This window comes from Carassius carassius, chromosome 6, assembly GCF_963082965.1.
Source record: "Carassius carassius chromosome 6, fCarCar2.1, whole genome shotgun sequence".
Classification (NCBI taxonomy): domain Eukaryota; kingdom Metazoa; phylum Chordata; class Actinopteri; order Cypriniformes; family Cyprinidae; genus Carassius; species Carassius carassius.
The window spans coordinates 35,012,422-35,033,077 of NC_081760.1; the positions used below are offsets into that span (position 1 = coordinate 35,012,422).

The 20,656-nt window shown below is 45.4% G+C and overlaps 3 long non-coding RNA genes across 3 annotated transcripts in view; 1 reads left to right on the forward strand and 2 right to left on the reverse strand.

Annotated features, from left to right (window-relative positions):
• The first annotated feature begins 5,014 nt into the window (after positions 1 to 5,014).
• The window catches only part of LOC132142762 (uncharacterized), a 98,921-nt gene continuing 83,279 nt past the window's right edge, over positions 5,015 to 20,656 (forward strand). Inside the window, exon 1 of the long non-coding RNA XR_009434107.1 lies at positions 5,015 to 5,031. This is a non-coding gene — a long non-coding RNA (uncharacterized LOC132142762). The remainder of the gene's footprint in view (positions 5,032 to 20,656) is intronic.
• On the reverse strand, positions 14,250 to 15,087 carry LOC132142013 (uncharacterized). Its single transcript, XR_009433999.1, has 3 exons — positions 14,915 to 15,087; positions 14,565 to 14,676; positions 14,250 to 14,414 (listed from the first exon to the last, which is right to left on the reverse strand). It is a non-coding gene; the product is annotated as an uncharacterized LOC132142013 (long non-coding RNA).
• LOC132142014 (uncharacterized) lies at positions 15,580 to 15,939 on the reverse strand. The gene is made up of 2 exons (XR_009434000.1): positions 15,788 to 15,939; positions 15,580 to 15,677 (listed from the first exon to the last, which is right to left on the reverse strand). It is a non-coding gene; the product is annotated as an uncharacterized LOC132142014 (long non-coding RNA).

Genomic DNA, 20,656 nt, shown 5'->3' on the forward strand with positions numbered 1-20,656 from the left:
AGGGCATCAGGCTTGGTGTTCTTTGATCCCGGCCGGTACGAGAGGGTGAAGTTGAATCTGGCAAAGAAGAGCGCCCAGCGGGCCTGACGCGAGCTCAGCCTCTTGGCCGAACGGACGTATTCAAGGTTCTTGTGATCCGTCCAGACCAAGAAGGGCTGCGCTGACCCCTCCAACCAATGACGCCACTCACCCAAGGCCAATCGTACCGCCAGCAGCTCTCTGTTGCCGATGTCATAGTTACGTTCTGCAGGGCTGAGACGACGAGAGAAGAATGCACAAGGATGAACCTTCCCATCATGGAGGGAACGCTGAGATAGAACTGCGCCAACCCCAACGTCCGAAGCATCAACCTCGACAATAAACTGGGCCTCCGGATCTGGAACCATCAGAACAGGTGCAGAGACAAAACGGGACTTTAAAATGTCAAAGGCTACCTGCGCCTCCCGGTTCCACCTGAAGGACACCTTAGTGGAGGTTAAGGCTGTCAGCGGTGCAGCGATCTGACCAAAATTCCGGATGTAACGCCGGTAGAAGTTGGCAAAACCCAGGAAACGCTGCAGAGCCTTCCGGGAGTCAGGGACCGGCCACTGGGCAACAGCTTCAATCTTAGCGGGATCAGGCTTGATCCCCTCCGTAGAAATAATATGGCCAAGGAACGTAACAGACTCAGCGTGGAATTCGCATTTCTCCGCCTTGACAAACAACTGGTTCTCTAGTAACCGCTGGAGAACCCGTCTGACATGCTGGGTGTGTAATTGGAGAGAAGAAGAAAAAATCAAAATATCATCCAAATACACAAAGACAAATTGATTAATCATGTCACCCAACACGCTGTTGACGAGTCCCTGGAAAACGGCTGGAGCATTGGTCAGACCAAACGGAAGAACCAAGTACTCGTAGTGTCCCGAAGGGGTGTTAAATGCCGTCTTCCACTCATCCCCCTCCCGAATGCGCACCAAGTGGTAGGCGTTGCGCAGGTCTAACTTGGTGAAGACCCGAGCTCCCTGTAATAATTCAAAAGCAGAAGACATTAAAGGTAGGGGGTACCTGTTCTTGATAGTAATGTCATTCAAACCTCTGTAATCAATACAAGGCCGCAGGGAGCCGTCCTTCTTCTGAACAAAGAAAAACCCTGCACCAGCGGGAGAGGAGGAATGGCGGATGAGCCCAGCCTGAAGTGACTCACGTATGTACTTGTCCATGGCCTCTCTCTCAGGACCTGAAAGGGAATATAAACGACCCTTAGGCGGAGAAGAGCCCGGGAGGAGATCAATGGCACAGTCGTAAGGGCGATGCGGAGGTAGCGAGGTGGCCCGGGCCCTACTGAAGACCGCCCGAAGATCATGGTACTCCGCCGGAACACCAGTCAGGTCAGAGGGATCCTCCTGAGGAACACAAGACACAGAGACAGGACAAAAAGCAGCACCCAAACATGACACGTGACAAGACTGACTCCAGGCTAAAACAGAATTACTAACCCAATCAATGTGGGGATTGTGCTTGTGCAACCATGGGTGTCCCAGAATTAAAGGAGCCTTAGGGGAATCAATAATAAACAGTTCAATCCGCTCATGATGACTGCCAGCAATATGGAGGTCTATCTTAGGAGTGACGTGGGTGATGGTGGTAAGGGGACGGCCAGCTAATGACCATGCTGAAACGGGACTAACTAAAGGAACAAGTGGGATTCTCCAACGTTGAGCAGAGGCAGCGTCAAGGAAGTTCCCCTCAGCCCCTGAGTCCACAAGGGCGAGACCAGTGTGTAAACGACTCTGGAAGGAGAGTTGGAACGGCAGCTGAGTGCGTGCTGCAGGAGAGCTTGAGCTGAGAACCGTGCCCACCAGGACTCTCCTCCTCACTGGTGGGCCCTGGCTTTTAACGGACACTGAAGGGCGAAGTGGCCTCCCTTGCCGCAGTATAGACACGCCCCCGACGACAGACGCTCCTGCTTCTGCCGTGGTGTAAGCCGTAGACGACCCAACTGCATGGGCTCCTCCTCCGAGGGCTGTCGGCTGGCTGAACTGGCAGAGGAGGACTCTAGGTGGCGCCACGGGGCGGGTGTTTGCCGTTGTTGGCGGCGCCGGCTAAGACGACCCTCAATGCGGAGCGCGAGACTAATGAGCCTATCCAATTCCCGCGGGAGCTCTATGGCCGCGAGTTCATCCGAAATGGCGAAATCCAACCCCTCAAGAAAACGAGCGCGCAGCGCGCTCTCATTCCAGCCGCATGCCGCAGCTAAAGTCTGGAACTGGATAGCATAGTCAGTGACGGAGCTCCTCCCCTGAGACAGTCGTGATAACTGGGCCGCCGCCTCGTCACCCTGAGCAGAGCGATCAAACAATTTGGCCATCTCTAGACTGAAATCCGCGAAAGTGGCACAACAGGGAGCCCGCGATCTCCATACGGCGATTCCCCATTCGCGGGCACGGCCCGAGAGGAGTGTAAGGACATAAGCCACCTTGGTCTCTTCATTTGCGTAACGCCGGGGCTGCAGAGAAAACACCAGCGAGCATTGGGAGAGAAACGCTTGACAGGCGTTAGGATCGCCATCGTAGACCGGCGGATTGTTGGCATGGGGTTCGGACTCGTGTGACATACTGGTGTGAGGAACGGGCCCCCGGCTCGTTGCCTCTCGCTGAAGGTCGTCCACCCGTGTGAGGAGTTCGGAGACTCGGGCACTGAGAACGTCCACATCCTGCGCGGTGGTGTTGAGCTGGGTGGCATGCTGCCCTAACAACACTCCCTGTTGAACGAGAGCCGAGCGAAGCGGATCAGATCCCGCTGAATCCATAATCTGGTCAGACTGTTCTGTCAGGAGAAAGCAGGCTGGATTCAGATGCGGGTAAACTCAAGGCTTTATTCGAAACAGAGGAGAAGAGTCACGGTTCACAGGTTACACTCGCAGTGACAGGATGAGAAGCAGATGAGTCACGTTTCACTCGCAGTGACAGGATGAGTAGCAGATGAGTCACGTTTCACAGAAGTACGTATAACCGCCGGACCGGAGGGATGAACAGCTGGAAGCTACTAGGAGCTCAAGGCTTGTAAGAACAAGGGCAGAGGAATCAACTAAACACACTGGAGCCTGAGGACAAGACACGACAAGGTGAGTTCAAAGAGCTGCTAGAGGATCGGAGCTATTGGTTTGAATAACAACAGTCTGACAATAGACAGAGAAACACAGGGAATAATAAAGGGGAAAAAATTAGAAGGACATAGAGAACAGGTGGCGAGCAATTAAGGTTAACAACGGGGAAACAAGGGAGGCGGGGAAAACACAAACAGGCAGACGTGGTGAGCTGTCAAACTATCCCAACACACACACACCCACACCAAAAAGACAGGTGATTAGCCCCGAGACCCGACACTCCCATACTGAGTGTGCAGGTGCAGACGTGCATTTTATGCCCGGTTGGGTCACAGGTTGTCCACTGCATGTCAGGTATGTGCGTGATTTTCTTTTTTTACCTACTGTTATTTTGGCGTCGGATGATTACTTATCTGTTTAACTCTTAGCCATGAAATCAGTGAAAAGTCTTCCTGCATGTTAATTCATTATGAGCTGTGAGCGACTATAAACTTCGTGTGGCACGAGGAATTGCTTTGGGTAAGCGTGATCAATCTGCTTCCTCTTTTTCGCAAGACAAGTAATTAATTAAGAATTCTTCTTTCTTAGTGTGCTGAGCTGTCTCTCCCGTCACGTTTCTTGAAGGCGGAAGTTTATACTGTCGTTAAAGGAGGATGCGCTGCTGTTTTTCTTTCCCTGCTTTTTGGGCTGGTTTACATCTAGGGCATTATTAGTGTCATCGCTCGTGCCCTGATAAGTGTTTCCACGCTAGTGTTGGGGAACGCTGATTCTGGGACCTGCTCGATTTGGACTGTTGCATTCATTTCATTTTTGTGGGATGTTGTTTATATTGTTGTTTATTAGTATTTTGTTTTGTATACTTTCAATATTTTAAGTTTGATATTGTAATAGTGTTTCTTGATAAATTTTTTAGTTTACTTTGATGGAAATATTTCCACTGTATTACTGAATTTAATTTGTTTTCTTTGTTTTGGTTTATTCTACGCACTGCTGGCCCGGGGCTGGGAGGCTAGCTGGCTAGTTTGGAGTATTACAGGTGGTGGTGCAGTTGTGTGGAGTGCAGTGCTGCTTGGATTCACCTCTCACTGTGTGTGTGTGCGTGTGTGTGTTACACGAATCCACAGATAGGGTCTTCACTCCATCTAGCCTGCCCCCCTGCCACTGGAAAGCCTGTGTCTTTTATTATTATTATTTTTGTTTATTCTTTTGTATTTTCAAATATTTTTATTTTGTCCAGTACACAGAGTTTCTGATTGTGACAGTGTTTGATGGTGACCTGACAATTGACATTGACTATCATTGATGTTTTAACTAATTATGGTGATTTGAATAAAGTCTTTGTACATTGTTCACACGCCTCTCTCAGATTACTTCAGCCTACGAACCTGTGTCCCTTATTTTTGGTTATTTCCCCGTTTCCTTACGGGGTGGCGTAGTCGGATTGTATTTGGGTGTGTTCAAACTTACTTGCAACGTCCCCCCCCCCCCCTTCTTCAGCACTGCCACATTTGTGGCGTAGTCGGCAGGGTTGGCTTTCTTTTTCGGGAGAGACGTGTACCTGTATATGGTTTGCTCTGTGTGCTGTCTGTTTTTTTTTTTGTTTGTTTGTTTTTTTTTTTTCCTAGGACTGAGTTTGTGGTGAAAACATTAAGACGAAGGAAAAACAGCAGCGTATGTCCAGTGAGCACTTTTCTCTTGTGGTAAGTGAGATTTGTAGTTAAATATGGAGGAAGAGTTGCGAGAATTAAGAGAAACAGTAACTCAGTTGAGAGCAGACAATGACAGATTGCGGCAGGAGCAATCATCTGCTCATCCGGGTCCTAGTGGGCCGCAGGCTATGGCTTCTGGCCCCCCTCTTTCCACTCCACAGTCAAGTAATGAAGGCGTTGCCCCACCAGAGAGGTACGTTTTTGTACCACGAGATCGGGGGTGCCCAAAATTTAGTGGCAGGTCTAGTCTTAATATTGAGGAGTGGATTGAGGAGGCCCAGGCTTGTATGCAGGCCCGTTATATGTCTGCATCTGATAAAGCATTCTTCCTCTTTGACCATTTGGAGGGAGAAGCAAGGGAGGAGATTCGCTACCGCTCCGATGATGAACGTAATGATCCAGTAAAAATTATTTCGGTGCTTAGGGAGTTGTATGGTTGCTCACGGTCATATGTTTCTTTGCAGGAGGCTTTCTTCTCTAGGAGGCAGCAGGAGGGGGAGTCTTTGTTGGAGTTTTCCCTCGCTCTGATCGGCCTCCTGGAGCGAGTGAAGCAAAAGTCGCCTTATGCCATGCCAAATTTTCAAGTTTTGTTGCGTGATCAATTTATTGAGCACGTGAATGATAATTCTCTCCGGCGAGAGCTTAAACAGTTGGTACGAAGTCAACCTACTCTGACTCTTTTAGACGTACGTTGTGAGGCACTTCGGTGGGAACGGGAGGGCATGCTAGGGGTTTCAAGGGGTCGTAGTCATTCGCTCCCTTCTGCATATGGTATCCAGTATGGGGTGCGGAGTGAGCCTCGTGAGAACACCGTGAGGTCTTCTCAGGAGTCCGAATTGGGGGAAGTTAAAGAAATGTTGCGGTTGCAGCAAGAACAAATTAGTAAACTGACTCAAAGTATCGCCCGGTTACAGGCCCCTCAACCCCATAGTCAATCCCCTCGTCGTAATCAGATTGTGTGCCGTAGATGTCAGAAATCGGGCCACTTCGCTAGGGAGTGTGATGGAGAACGCGTACTTGCCCGTTTCCCTTCAAGTGCTTCATCACTAATGGCTAGTGGACAGCCTGACTCAACTATGTCATCGGGAAACTAATTCCCACCGCGTTGCAGAGCCAAGGCGTGGTTGGGGAAGAAAATGGCTCCAGTACTATTTTATCCCATTTGATGTCGTCATGCCCACACCTGCTTGTTCATATGGGTAGTGTTCCAGTGCCCTGCTTAGTGGACACAGGATCAATGGTATCTACCATTACCGAAAGCTGTTTCCAAACTCATTTCCAATCATGGGGCGTAGACCATTTAAAGTCGTGCCATTGGCTCCAACTTCGTGCAGCCAATGGCTTGTCAATTCCCTATATTGGCTACATGGAATTGGACATTGAGATGTGTAACCGGTTGATTTCTAAGTGCGGGGTCTTGGTGGTCAGGGATCCTCCTGGGGGCATCTGTACTCAAGTTCCTGGAGTACTGGGAATGAATGTTCTTAGTCGATGCTACCGGGAGCTCTTTGGACAGTATGGCCCTGGCTTATTTGATTCTCCCTCTTCCGTGGAGGCCCCAAAATTTGTCTTACAGGCGTTACAACATTGCCATCTAGTGGGAAACCAGCCTTCTGTGGTGCGTATTGGTAGGGCTAAATTGCGGGGTCGTAAGTCGTGTCGCATTCCAGGTGGTATGCTGAAGCTGGTGCCTGCTACTTGTTCCGAACAATATGCGGATGGAACCGTGTTGTTCGAGCCTCCGGTGTCTGGACTGCCAGCTGGCCTGCTAGCCTCGCCTGCGCTGGTTAGAGGGGTTCGGGGGACAGTTTATTTGCCCATGGTAAATCTGGGGACCGTAGATGTAATGTTGTACGCAGGTGCGACATTGGGAACACTTAATAGTGTTCAAGTGGTAAGCCTGCCAGCTGGGATAACTGAGGTAGAGCCAATGAGGGTCTTAGTGCGTTCTCAGGTTGCGGAAATAGTTGCACCAGTTCAAGAACCAATTGATGCAGTTGATCTTTCAGTCCTGTCTCAGAGAGAGCAGGGTGAGGTCAGGGCATTGCTGAAGCGATATCAATCCGTGTTCTCAGCTCATGACGGTGATCTGGGTTGCACCAATTTGATTTCGCATGAGATACCACTGTTGGATACTGTGCCCGTTCGTCAGAGGTATAGGCGGATTCCGCCATCAGAATATGAGGTCGTGAAATCTCATATTAACCAGCTATTAGAAACCAACGTGATCCGAGAAAGCTGTAGCCCGTATGCGTCACCCATTGTGCTGGTTAGGAAAAAGGATGGTAGTCTACGCATGTGCGTTGACTACCGTCAGCTAAATGCGAAAACAAGAAAGGATGCTTTTCCCCTCCCGCGCATTGAGTCGCCGCTAGATTTCTTGACGGGGGCTGGATGGTTTTCCACCATGGATTTGGCTAGTGGTTATAACCAGGTCCCCGTCAATGAAAAAGACCGATCGAAGACCGCATTTTGTACACCATTTGGCCTATTTGAATTTAACCGTATGCCCTTTGGGCTCTGTAATGCTCCAAGCACCTTCCAGCGTCTGATGGAACGGATGTTTGGAGACCAACAGGGTAGCTCGTTACTGCTGTACCTAGATGATATTGTAGCATTCTCCTCTTCTGTTTCGCAGCATCTGGAGCGTTTGGTGGTTGTGCTGGGTCGCTTGGAGCGTGAGGGTTTAAAGGCCAAATTGGCAAAATGCGCGTTCTTCCAGAAAGAGGTCAAGTATCTTGGTCACGTGATTTCGGCTCAGGGCGTATCCACAGATTCCAGCAAGATAGAGGCGGTGTCACAGTGGCGGTGTCCTACCGGGGCATCAGAACTGCGCTCATTCTTGGGGTTTGCCAGTTATTACCGCCGTTTCGTCCAGGGATTCGCGAAACTGGCAGCCCCCCTGCATCGTGTGGTGGCTGAGTGTACTACTGGTAGGCCCCGGGAACGGGCTGGTAAGAGCTTTGCTGATGCCTGGTCGGAACAGTGCCAACAGAGCTTCGACTAATTAAAGGTGAGGCTTACAACAGCACCGGTGTTGGCATATGCCGATTTCTCCCTACCTTTTATCCTGGAGGTGGACGCTAGTTATGGTGGTTTGGGAGCAGTGCTCTCTCAGGAGCAGAATGGGAGAGTAAGACCTATTGCGTATGCCAGCCGCAGTCTTAGGCCCACTGAGCGCAATATGGTTAACTATAGCTCCATGAAATTGGAGTTTTTGGCGCTCAAGTGGGCCATGACTGAAAAATTTCGCGAATATCTGTTAGGGCACAATTGTATCGTTTACACTGACAATAATCCTCTTAGCCATCTGTCGACCGCTAAGCTTGCTGCTACTGAGCAACGCTGGGCTGCCCAGCTGGCAGCGTTTGATTTTACCATCAGGTATCGCTCGGGTAGGAGCAATAGAAATGCGGATGCCCTCTCCAGACAGGACCCCTCTGGGCAGTGTGAGATGAATGCACTCTTGTTGGGAACTGAAGTGCCAGCCACTGTTAAGCAGGTGTTTGTGGCAGAATCGCGTCCACAAGCAACTCAAGCTGTAGTCTCCGTGTTGCCTGGTTTTGAGGGCGACATGGGCGCTTGTCAGCAAGCCGACCCCGTAATTGGTCAGATTCTAAAGTTTTGGAGACAAGGTGTTCCCCCTTCCCCAGCAGAGCGGAGACAGCTGCCTAAAGCTGCCCTCGTGTTACTCCGCCAATGGGATCGGCTGGTGGATAGAGCGGGTATATTGCATCGCCGCGTCTTTCGCCCAGATGGAGGTGAGGAGGGTTTTCAGTTGGTTCTCCCAATTACTTTGCGATGTGAGGTCTTGGCCCAGGTTCATCAAGGGCATGGGCACCAGGGCATTGACCGCACCACTGAGCTGGTTCGACAGCGCTGTTATTGGCCAGGCCTTACGGCTGATGTAGCTCAGTGGTGCCGTGAATGTGAGAGATGCCAGGCTGCGAAGGACACCCAGCCTGTAGTTCAGAGTTTTATGGGTCACCTTTTGGCAGAAAGGCCAAATCAGATCTTGGCCATCGATTTCACCTTGCTTGAGCCCTCACGTTCGGGAATTGAGAACGTATTGGTAATGACTGATGTCTTTACTAAATTTACGCAGGCAGTCCCTACCCGGAACCAGCGAGCTGAAACCGTAGCCCAGGTACTTGTGTCTGAGTGGTTTTGTAAGTTTGGCGTTCCTGCCCGCATCCACTCAGACCAAGGCCGTAATTTTGAGTCCTCCCTTATCCAGCAGTTGTGTCACTTATACCAGGTGGAGAAGTCTCGCACTACCCCGTGGCATCCTGCCGGCAATGGGCAGTGTGAGCGCTTTAACAGGACCCTGCACAATCTCCTGCGTACCCTGCTGTAATGATTAAAACCTTCATATTCATCCGGAAGAAGGAGGCGGGAACCGGCGGACAATCAAACACATTTTAATAACAAAATAAACACAAAACAGCGCACCAGCCCCTCACGGACGACTGGTGCGCATAAAATAAAAACCAAAACACAACTAAAAGCCCAGGCCTGGTCCTCTCTCGTCCTTCACTGTCGTCGCTCCAGTTTTATATCCTTCCATCTCCTCCATGGGCCTCGAGACCGGTGGGTCGAACAGGTGTAGTTCATCTCCAATCACTCCCCCGGCCTCGCTCCCATGTCCCTCGGCCCCGCCCCACTTGTCACATACCCCCATCGCCCCTCGCAGGCCGGGGGGTACTCCCGAGACTGCGCTCTACTAGACCCCCCCCCCCCCCCCTCCGGGGGGGCCGCTCACAGGGACCTGCGGGAACCTGGGGGTAGGACAGACGAGGCGAGAGAAAAGGAGATGGAAGGAGGAGCGACAGAGACGAGAGAGGGGAGAGAGGAAAAAAAAAAATAAAAAATTCCGGTTCCCAGACGCACCGCTGCTCGGCCCTCCACCAGCTGGGTGATCTCCTCCGCGGTGCCTGGCGGTGGCACTGGGCGGCCCTCGGCGGACGGCACGACACTCCTCCGCCGCCCGGTGGACGGTGACGGCTCCTCCGGTTTTGGGCAGCCGGCAGGAGTCCCCCGTTCCCTGCTCCTCCCCGTTCCGGCGGAGGCAGCAGGCTCCGGCCACCTGGCGAACGGCGCCGACTCCTCCGCTCCCTCACGGACGGCAGCCGTCTCTCCACATCGTGGGCGGCCGGTAGCGAGCTCGCCCGTCCCCGGCAACTCGCTCCAGCCCACCGCCTCGAGCGTCCATGGCGGCACACTCCTCGCCAGCTCGATGGCACCGCGGATTCACCACAGCGGCGAGGGATCTTCAGCAGCGCGTCCCTCCTTCTCCCGGGTTTCGGCACCACTGTAATGATTAAAACCTTCATATTCATCCGGAAGAAGGAGGCGGGAACCGGCAGACAATCAAACACATTTTAATAACAAAATAAACACAAAACAGCGCACCAGCCCCTCACGGACGACTGGTGCGCATAAAATAAAAACCAAAACACAACTAAAATCCCAGGCCTGGTCCTCTCTCGTCCTTCACTGTCGTCGCTCCAGTTTTATATCCTTCCATCTCCTCCATGGGCCTCGAGACCGGTGGGTCGAACAGGTGTAGTTCATCTCCAATCACTCCCCCGGCCTCGCTCCCATGTCCCTCGGCCCCGCCCCACTCGTCACACCTGCCTAGTTCACGGAAGGATGACTGGGTCTCTGCATTGCCCCAACTACTCTTCTGTTATAACACTACTCCCCATCAGGTGACTGGAGAGTCTCCCTATTTTCTCATGTTTGGACAGGAACCCCGACTACCTGTAGATTTTCTGTTGGGTCGTGGTCAGGAGAGGGGTCCTGGTAGTGTTTACAGTTGGGTGTTGGAGCATCAGACTAGACTGCAGGTGGCCTTTGAAGGGGCCCGGGAACAGCTGCGTCTAAATGCAGGGCGCCGCAAGGAGATGCATGACTCTCGTATCCGGGACGCACCCTTGAGTGAAGGCCAGTTAGTCTATCTCCGTAACTATGGTCTAAAGGGTCGTCACGAGATCCAGGACCATTGGAGTGCAGTGGTGTATCAGGTACTGAAAGCACCTGGAATAGGAGGCTCAGTATACACCATTGCCCCGGTCAATAATGCGAGTAGGGTGAGGCATGTTCATCGCTCTCTGTTGAAGGCCAGAATAGGGCGGGAGCCCTTGGCACCCCCCCCCCCAGAGAATAGGGCGTCGGTTGGCGAGGAACCACTGTTGGAGGATCCTTCCTCAATGGAGGAAGTTGACCTTTTTAGGGTCGTACATGAGACTTTGCCGGCTGCTATGGAGTCAGGGAGTCAGGGCCCCGTTTTGGCGGACTCCAGTTCACTAGCGCCTGTGGTGGATGTGGAGGTTGAGGCTCCTGTGGTTCCTGGACCATCAGGGCAGGGCGCCGTAAGCCAGTTACCTTTGACTGATTTTGGTCCCTTTGGTCCATCATATGTGAATGGGGCAGTGAGGCGTACTAGGCGAACTACTGCTGGTCATCATTCTAACCGTAACCATCTTCCTAGGGCTGTAGGGAGGGTGGCAGGTTTGGAGGCTGTTGAGGCCTCAACCGGTTCTATATCCGCATTGTTTAGATCTTGGGATTAGGGTTATTGGAATAATCGGCGGGGCGACGATTCAAGAGCTGGGGGTAGATTGTGGCAAGGTGGGTGACTTAGTTTAGTTTCATTGGCTCATTGGTGCATGATTGTCACCTACCATAGCCTATTGGAGGTGGCGCTGATGGTATTTTAAGGCTGGAGTTAGATCGCCTGGGGTGCGTCACGACTGGTACCTCCCATACTGAGTGTGCAGGTGCAGACGTGCATTTTATGCCCGGTTGGGTCACAGGTTGTCCACTGCATGTCAGGTATGTGCGTGATTTTCTTTTTTTACCTACTGTTATTTTGGCGTCGGATGATTACTTATCTGTTTAACTCTTAGCCATGAAATCAGTGAAAAGTCTTCCTGCATGTTAATTCATTATGAGCTGTGAGCGACTATAAACTTCGTGTGGCACGAGGAATTGCTTTGGGTAAGCGTGATCAATCTGCTTCCTCTTTTTCGCAAGACAAGTAATTAATTAAGAATTCTTCTTTCTTAGTGTGCTGAGCTGTCTCTCCCGTCACGTTTCTTGAAGGCGGAAGTTTATACTGTCGTTAAAGGAGGATGCGCTGCTGTTTTTCTTTCCCTGCTTTTTGGGCTGGTTTACATCTAGGGCATTATTAGTGTCATCGCTCGTGCCCTGATAAGTGTTTCCACGCTAGTGTTGGGGAACGCTGATTCTGGGACCTGCTCGATTTGGACTGTTGCATTCATTTCATTTTTGTGGGATGTTGTTTATATTGTTGTTTATTAGTATTTTGTTTTGTATACTTTATATACTTTATACAATATTTTAAGTTTGATATTGTAATAGTGTTTCTTGATAAATGTTTTAGTTTACTTTGATGGAAATATTTCCACTGTATTACTGAATTTAATTTGTTTTCTTTGTTTTGGTTTATTCTAGGCACTGCTGGCCCGGGGCTGGGAGGCTAGCTGGCTAGTTTGGAGTATTACAGGTGGTGGTGCAGTTGTGTGGAGTGCAGTGCTGCTTGGATTCACCTCTCACTGTGTGTGCGTGTGTGTGTTACACGAATCCACAGATAGGGTCTTCACTCCATCTAGCCTGCCCCCCTGCCACTGGAAAGCCTGTGTCTTTTATTATTATTATTTTTGTTTATTCTTTTGTATTTTCAAATATTTTTATTTTGTCCAGTACACAGAGTTTCTGATTGTGACAGTGTTTGATGGTGACCTGACAATTGACATTGACTATCATTGATGTTTTAACTAATTATGGTGATTTGAATAAAGTCTTTGTACATTGTTCACACGCCTCTCTCAGCCTACGAACCTGTGTCCCTTATTTTTGGTTATTTCCCCGTTTCCTTACGGGGTGGCGTAGTCGGATTGTATTTGGGTGTGTTCAAACTTACTTGCAACGCCCCCCCCCCTTCTTCAGCACTGCCACATATATTCCAGTTTAATATGTTAAACAAATGTTTCTTATTTATCTCTCGCTCTCTCTAGAGTTGAAGCCTACAGCCATTCTATCCATGCAGCAACTGATGGAAAAGGGGTTCGCTTTGGTGCTGTTGTGTTGTCGCAAAAATGACATATACAGTACAGACCAAAAGTTTGGAAACATTACTATTTTTAATGTTTTTGAAAGAAGTTTCTTCTGCTCATCAAGCCTGCATTTATTTGATCAAAAATACAGAAAATAATATATTTAATATATTCTAATAATATATATTCTAATACATTTTCTTTACTATCACTTTTTATCAATTTAACACATCCTTGCTGAATAAAAGTATTGATTTTATTTAAAAAGAAAAAAAATTACTGACCCCAAATTACTGACCAGTAGTGTATATTACAAAATATTTATTTTAAAAACAGCTTTTTTTTTTACTTTTTATTCAAAGTATCCTAAAAAAGTATCACATGTTCTGAAAAAATATTAAGCAGCAGAACTGTTTCCAACTTTGATAATGAATCATCATATTAGAATGATTTCTAAAGGATCATGTGATAATGATCCTAAAAATTCAGCTTTGCATCACAGAAATAAATGATAATTTAAAGTATAATAAATTTAAAAACAATATTATTTATTTTATTAAAATTAAATCACAATATTACATTTTTTCTGTATTTTTGATCAAATAAATGCAGGCTTGATAAGCAGAAGAAACTTTTCAAAAACATTAAAAATAGTAATGTTTCCAAACTTTTGGTCTGAACTGTATATATATATATAAACATTCTTGTGTCTTGTCTTGCCTCTCAACAACTTTTAAAATATCAGCTGTAATTTAGTGACTCCATACGCTGATTCCAACTTTAACTTACCTGATAATGAGCTAATTCACCTTAAGGAGGTTAATCAATATACTGTATAATTCAAGAGACTAAGACTTTTAAGGTTCTTCATTTTTTACAATTGTTTTACATCAATTTTACAAAATTGATATTTCATTTATATTTTGTGTAAAATCATGTTTAAATTTAAAATTGTGACTCAAGTGATGCTATATACAAAGTAACGTGACCGCAAACTAAACCAACAGGGTACTAGAAGTGCGGTCCTGAAACTTCAGCCATCACCATATCGTCCAGTACGGTAGGTGGCACGGTCACGAAAAACTAGGGTCCTAGAACTGCGGTCCTAGATCTGCAGCCTCCGGTTGTGCAGGAACATACTATTGGGTAGACGTCGGAACCAATGAATACAAACGTCACTGGTGTGGAGTCCCCCTGCGCTCACTATATTCCTTAAAGTGACATACTTGTCCGTATAAACTGCTCACTTGACCCTACAAAGCCCATTAAACACAGGTCCCTTCCTTGACTTCCAGTTGGAACCAACCAAAGGGTCAGGTAAGGGTTTAAAAACCAACACACCCTCAAGAAAGAGACAAATTAAAACATACATGTGGGTAAAAGTCCACTTCAGTTTTATTTTTGCAGTGACTAACATCAATCCAAAAACCAAAGCCTCTCTGGTGATGGACAGACCAGATTAACAATCAGCAAGAGAAATCAAACAGATGAAACTGAGAGGAGTGGCACAGTCCAGATCATTCCAGCATTGCTCAGCTGTGGAAATTCAGTTACATTCAGGAAGTTAGTCAGATAGGCTTTAGTGCAAACAGGAAGCCATAAGTGTAATAAAACATAGAGGTCTGAAACCTTTACAAGTTTAATACCAAGGAGGTTGTTAAATAACCTCAGATATGGACATTTTACCTCCATAGGCCAGCTCCACACAATTTTCGGTTCCTCCATTATCATTTGGCTCACCAGTAAGCCAGTCACTGTAGTCAAACTTTGAGCCATCACTCCAAAACCAGACATTATTCTAAGAACGTTACATCAACATTACTGAACTTGTTGCCATATCCATCATTTTATCATCTCTTACAGTGGTAGGTTTACATGAACATCAGATTTCATTGCGTGTGAAACTCTGGTTTGTTGGGGCAGTGCAAACCAGCTTTTACTAAATGTGAACAAGCAACACTTATGGGTCACTCTAAATATGACAAATCCGACACTGGTTGGATTGAGATTTAAATGTAAATGAGAAGACAGGTTACCTTAATTGCATCATGAGCACCAATCCAGGTTCGGGGCATGCCACTAGCACATTTTCTCAGAAAGGTCTTGAGGAAACCGCTAGTGCGTTTATCATGGACTGATGCAAGGTTTCCATCGAGCTCAAGGCACTTTTTCTGACAGGATGAAAAAAGGTTAAGTGCATTGCACTTCATTTAATGAAAGCTGAAAACAAACCCCATATACACCCCTTAAAATATAGGGGAGCATGACGCGGACTTTGAAAGATGCATGGCACAGAGATACAGGATTTGTTTGATCAGTAAACACTTGACCTCTGTAAAAAGACACCCTTGACCATGTAAAAAAAATTTTTAGAATTAGAGTAGAACTAACAGGGGATTTTTTTTTCTCTTTTCGAGATCAAACCTGCAGTAAAAAAAAAAAAAAAGCTAATTGACTTTACTAAATTTTAATGGTAAGTGGTTGCAATCAATAAAACTTTAGCTATATTTAAATTTAACAAAGTAGTTTAAAATGTAGCTGAAATATATTGACCAACCACTTACCATAATTTTTTTTTTAAAAAGTTCAATGTCAGTGTGCCTATATTTTTAGCATTAGTGTAAAACAGTTACAGTATGACTCATTACACAATTTGGGGCTTGCTCCTATGGTCATAGAATCTACAGAGAAGACAACTTGCCTCTGCTTCAGCCCATGGTTTCAAGTCACTGAAAAATTTAAAACATTGCATCCGGAATTTTTCCCAGCCAGTGGGACAGCTTTCATCATGCTGAAAATCTGCAGAGAAATATAAGCAGTTCTTACTAACTGATGAATAGAAAGCCAGAACAGTCATGGAGCAGAAAACTGTTATTAAAAAGAAAAGATTCAGCCCATTGTTCACTTACCTTTAGATTGGACTCCACTTACAGCCAAAGCAAGAATGAATTCTGCAGAAATCCACATGCTGACACAGTTCTATTAACATCAATATTATGCAAAATAAATGTAAAGAACATGCATTGACAAGTTTTAACACACTAAGAATCAAAATACAGCAGAAAACTAAGGATGGCTGAAGCGAAACAGTCGTTCCGAAGCTTTGCGAGATCCCGAAGCGCAGATGTGTCGAAACACTGATCCGAAGCGTGATTCGAAACACCCATGTCACGTGACTATGACCAAACGAAGCCTCGAAGTGTTTCACTAATTGTTTCATCAGGTGTGGTCCGCCGAATCAGCGTTTGATTGGAACGGTCGGGAACAGACCACACAATCGCACATCTGTATAAAAGTGAAGTAAACGCATTTTGACCTCGTGGGTTTTTGTGAGAGGAGTTTGACTTTGAGATAGCGGATTTTTGGTGATATAGTGACATAGTGCGATTTGATTAGTTATAGGCAATTTAGACTTACATTTAAATTTACACAACACATTGACTGAGAGGCTAGAGACAGACAGAGTATACCTATAGTGACACATTAATAGATACATAGATATAAATATATATAGACAGCTAGATTAATAGATAGATACATATATAGATAGATTACAGATAAATATATAAATACATATATTATAGATAGATACATATATAGATAGATTATAGATACATATATAAATACATATATTATACATAGATACATATATAGATACATAGATTATAGATACATATCTAGATACATAGATCGATTCATATATAGATAGATAGATTTGGATAGATAGATCAAATGGAAGAGAAGAGATGCCGTACATCTGTGGTGTGGGAGCATTTAGAAACCCCAAATAAAGTGAGATGTGTTTATTGTGATCGGCAGCTAGCCTACTGCAACAATACATCATCCATGATGCGCCATTTGAGGAGCACTCATCCTGCCATTTTGCAGGGTGCAGAGGATGGCATTCCCCCTGTACCTAGGCCTGCTACTGACACTGCTGGGCCATCTAAGCAAGGTATGCATTGTTTGGGATATAATTATAATTGAAATATAATTACAACCTTTTGGGACACTGTTTATAAAGTTTATAAGTTATATAAAGTACTGATTATAAACACTGGAAGGTTTCCAAATAATGAACCAGTAGGCTATACTTTTAATAGATGTGCACTAATTGAAGCTGTATTTTTCCAATGTATTTGTCTGAAAGTATGTTTTGTCTTCTCTTTTAAAAGTCAGACAGAGGGAATTGGATGAGGCTCTTATAAACATGGTGGTGAAGGATCTGCAGCCCTTCACCATCGTGGACGATGAGGGATTCAGGGCATTTGTGAACAAGCTTGATCCAAGCTATGTCCTCCCATCCCGGAAGGTGCTTAAAATAATGGTCAGCGAAAAGTACAACAAAGCCAAGGAGAAGACAATGGAGGACCTACAAAAGGCAGAATTTGTTAGCCTTACAGCTGACATGTGGTCCTCCATTAATATGGATGGATATCTTGGTGTGACTTGCCATTACATAACACCAGAGGCAAAAATGGCAACTGTTGTACTGGGTGTAAGGAGGTTTTACCAAACCCACACAGCCCAGCATCTCATGGAGGCTAAAGCCTTGCTAATGGCTGAGTGGGGAATAACCTCCAAAGTTCAGTGCATGGTGACTGACAATGCATCTAACATGATCCTAAGTGCCCAGCTACTCCACCTTCGCCATGTCCCATGTTTTGCTCATACTTTAAATTTGATTGTGAAAAAGGCACTAGATCAAACCCCAGTCATCAATGAAATACGCCAGAAGGCCAGAAAGATAGTGGGGTTGTTCAGATCCAGCTGCAAAGCAAAGGACAAGCTTGTGGAGATGCAGAGCTTGATGGGAAGACCAACTCTGAAACTGATACAGGAGGTTGACACGAGATGGAACAGCACATTTGACATGCTACAGCGCTTGTATGACCAACGTGAACCAGTGGCTGCTGCACTTTCCAACTTAAACAATGATACTGCTCCCCTGTGAAAGTATTGATTATGACATTATTGAACAATCATTGTCAATACTGCAACCATTCAAACTCGCAACAACAGAGATGTCAGAGGAAAAGAGAGTGTCTGCTTCAAAGCTTATACCACTGTACAGGATGTTGCAGCACAAGCTTGCACAGAAAAAAGGAAATACAACGCAGGAATCAACTGTTCAATTAGGTAGGCCACAATGACCTTACTACCCATGTGATTGGCCATAACTGTCATATTATTGTCATTATTATAAATATGTGTTTCTCCTGTTTTGGCTCATAGGCTCACATCTGCAAGAAGGTCTGCACTCCAGATGTGGAGGTTATGAGAGTTTTAGAGCCTTGGCACTGGCTACACTGCTGGACCCAAGGTTCAAAAATGTGGCATTTGGAAATGCTGCCAAAGCCCAGGAAACTGAAAAGCATATCACACTGGAGTGTGCTTCACTGATGCGTTCAAACACAAATCCTGGTGAGCAGTTTCAGTCTGTGTTATGTTATGTAATCTGAATCATGTAATATAATATATCCTTCATATATGCCGTCAGTTTAGGATTTGTTACTAATTGCTGTTTTCATTTTTATTCAGACATTTCTGTCAACATCACACCCATCATCATCATCATCATCACCATCACCATCAACATCAACACCAGTAGAAACACAGGACAGTTTATGGGAACTTTTTGATACTTGCATCCATCAAACCAAGATGATACACAATGCTACAGCTGATGCCACAGTGGAAGTGAAAAAATACATCAACGATGCGTATTTGCCCAGAACTCATGATCCACTAACTTACTGGAAAGAGAGAGCAGTAATCTTTCCTCATTTGTATGTCCTTGCAAAAAAATATCTTTGTTTGCCAGCAACAAGTGTCCCTTGTGAGAGGATTTTTTCAAAGGCTGGAGAAATTATCTGTAAAAAAAGAAGTAGGCTAAGTCCTTCCACAGCAGATAAATTAATATTTTTGAATAAAAATCTCTAAAAAAGTGAGACATTGTGGCTTGATTTCTTTTATTAATATTCATTTTTCATGACCAAAATAACATTATGCACAGTGAGGAGCCTATAGGTTACAAGCTTCACATATTAGAACATTATAATAATAAAAAAACACATTTTTTTAATGGCTCGTCAAGGTTGTTTCAGATCAACACCTGCAAGTGACCACTAGGTGTCACCGTTGAGACGGGTGTCGGATTGATTCGAAGCCTCGAAACAATATGGCACATTTGGTTCAACTGTTTCATTGGTTCACGAGGCCTCGATTTTGCCATCACTACAGAAAACCCTCTTACCAACGGACTCAAAATTCAACTAAGCACACTCTTAACACCCCCGATGTAGTTCTCTGATCAGTGCTTGCAATCAGCTTCATTTATACCCAGTTGCTCAGTCACAAACACTGGTTCAACACCAATGAAAGCTCTGTTAATCTATCAGTCCTTATTTGGTAAACAAGACCCTAGGGCTGCACGATTAATCGAACGATTGTGTTCTGTGATTAGTAGTAAATCTTCAGCACCTGCTTTCAGATTGAGCAGCATTTACTATACACAGAGCCATAGTTCTCTAACAAACTACACGAAATCCAACCCACTATGCAACTGCCAAAACATACTCTGTCAAAAAAAAAGAAATTTTGTGTGATTTACCATTTAGATTTTCTACTTAAATCAAATTAATCTAATTCAATATAATCTAGATTTAACTCTACATTAAATGTATACAACTGCCTAATTACATTAATTCAATGTATTTAAATTAATCCATTAACTAAATTAAATTTACAAATCTGCATCAGTCATGCAAACAGGCATTACATATGAAATGAATTCTGTCTTCCATGCATTATAAATGGTAATTCACACAAATTGTATTTTTTTTTTTTGACAGAGTATGTTTTGGCAGTTGCATAGTGGGTTGGATTTCGTGTAGTTTGTTAGAGAACTATGGCTCTGTGTATAGTAAATGCTGCTCAATCTGAAAGCAGGTGCTGAAGATTTACTACTAATCACACAACACAATCGTTCGATTAATCGTGCAGCCCTAGGGTCTTGTTTACCAAATAAGGACTGATAGATTAACAGAGCTTTCATTGGTGTTGAACCAGTGTTTGTGACTGAGCAACTGGGTATAAATGAAGCTGATTGCAACCACTGATCAGAGAACTACATCGGGGGTGTTAGAGTGTGCTTAGTTGAGTTTTGAGTCCATTGGTAAGAGGGTTTTCTGCTGTATTTTGATTCTTAGTGTGTTAAAACTTGTCAATGCATGTTCTTTACATTTATTTTGGATGATGTAAATAGAACTGTGTCAGCATGTGGATTTCTGCAGCATTCATTCTTGCTTTGGTTGTAAGTGGAGTCCAATCTAAAGGTAAGTGAACAATGGGCTGAGTTTGTTCTTTTTAATAAGTTTTCTACTCTCTCATGACTGGTCAGGCTTCCTATTCATCAGTTAGTAAGAACTGCTTATATTTCTCTGCAGATTTTCAGCATGATGAAAGCTGTCCCACTGGCTGGGAAAAATTCCGGATGCAATGTTTTAAATATTTCAGTGACTTGAAACCATGGGCTGAGGCAGAGGCAAGTTGTCTTCTCTGTAGATGCTATGACCATAGGAGCAAGCCCCAAATCGTGTAATGAGTCATACTGTAACTGTTTTACACTTGTAATGCTAAAAATATAGGCACTGAAGTTAATTGAACTTTTTTTTTTTTTTTTTATGGTAAGTGGTTGGTCAATATAGTTCAGCTACATTTAAACAACTTTGTTAAATTTAAATATAGCTAAAGTTTTATTATTTGCAACCACTTAC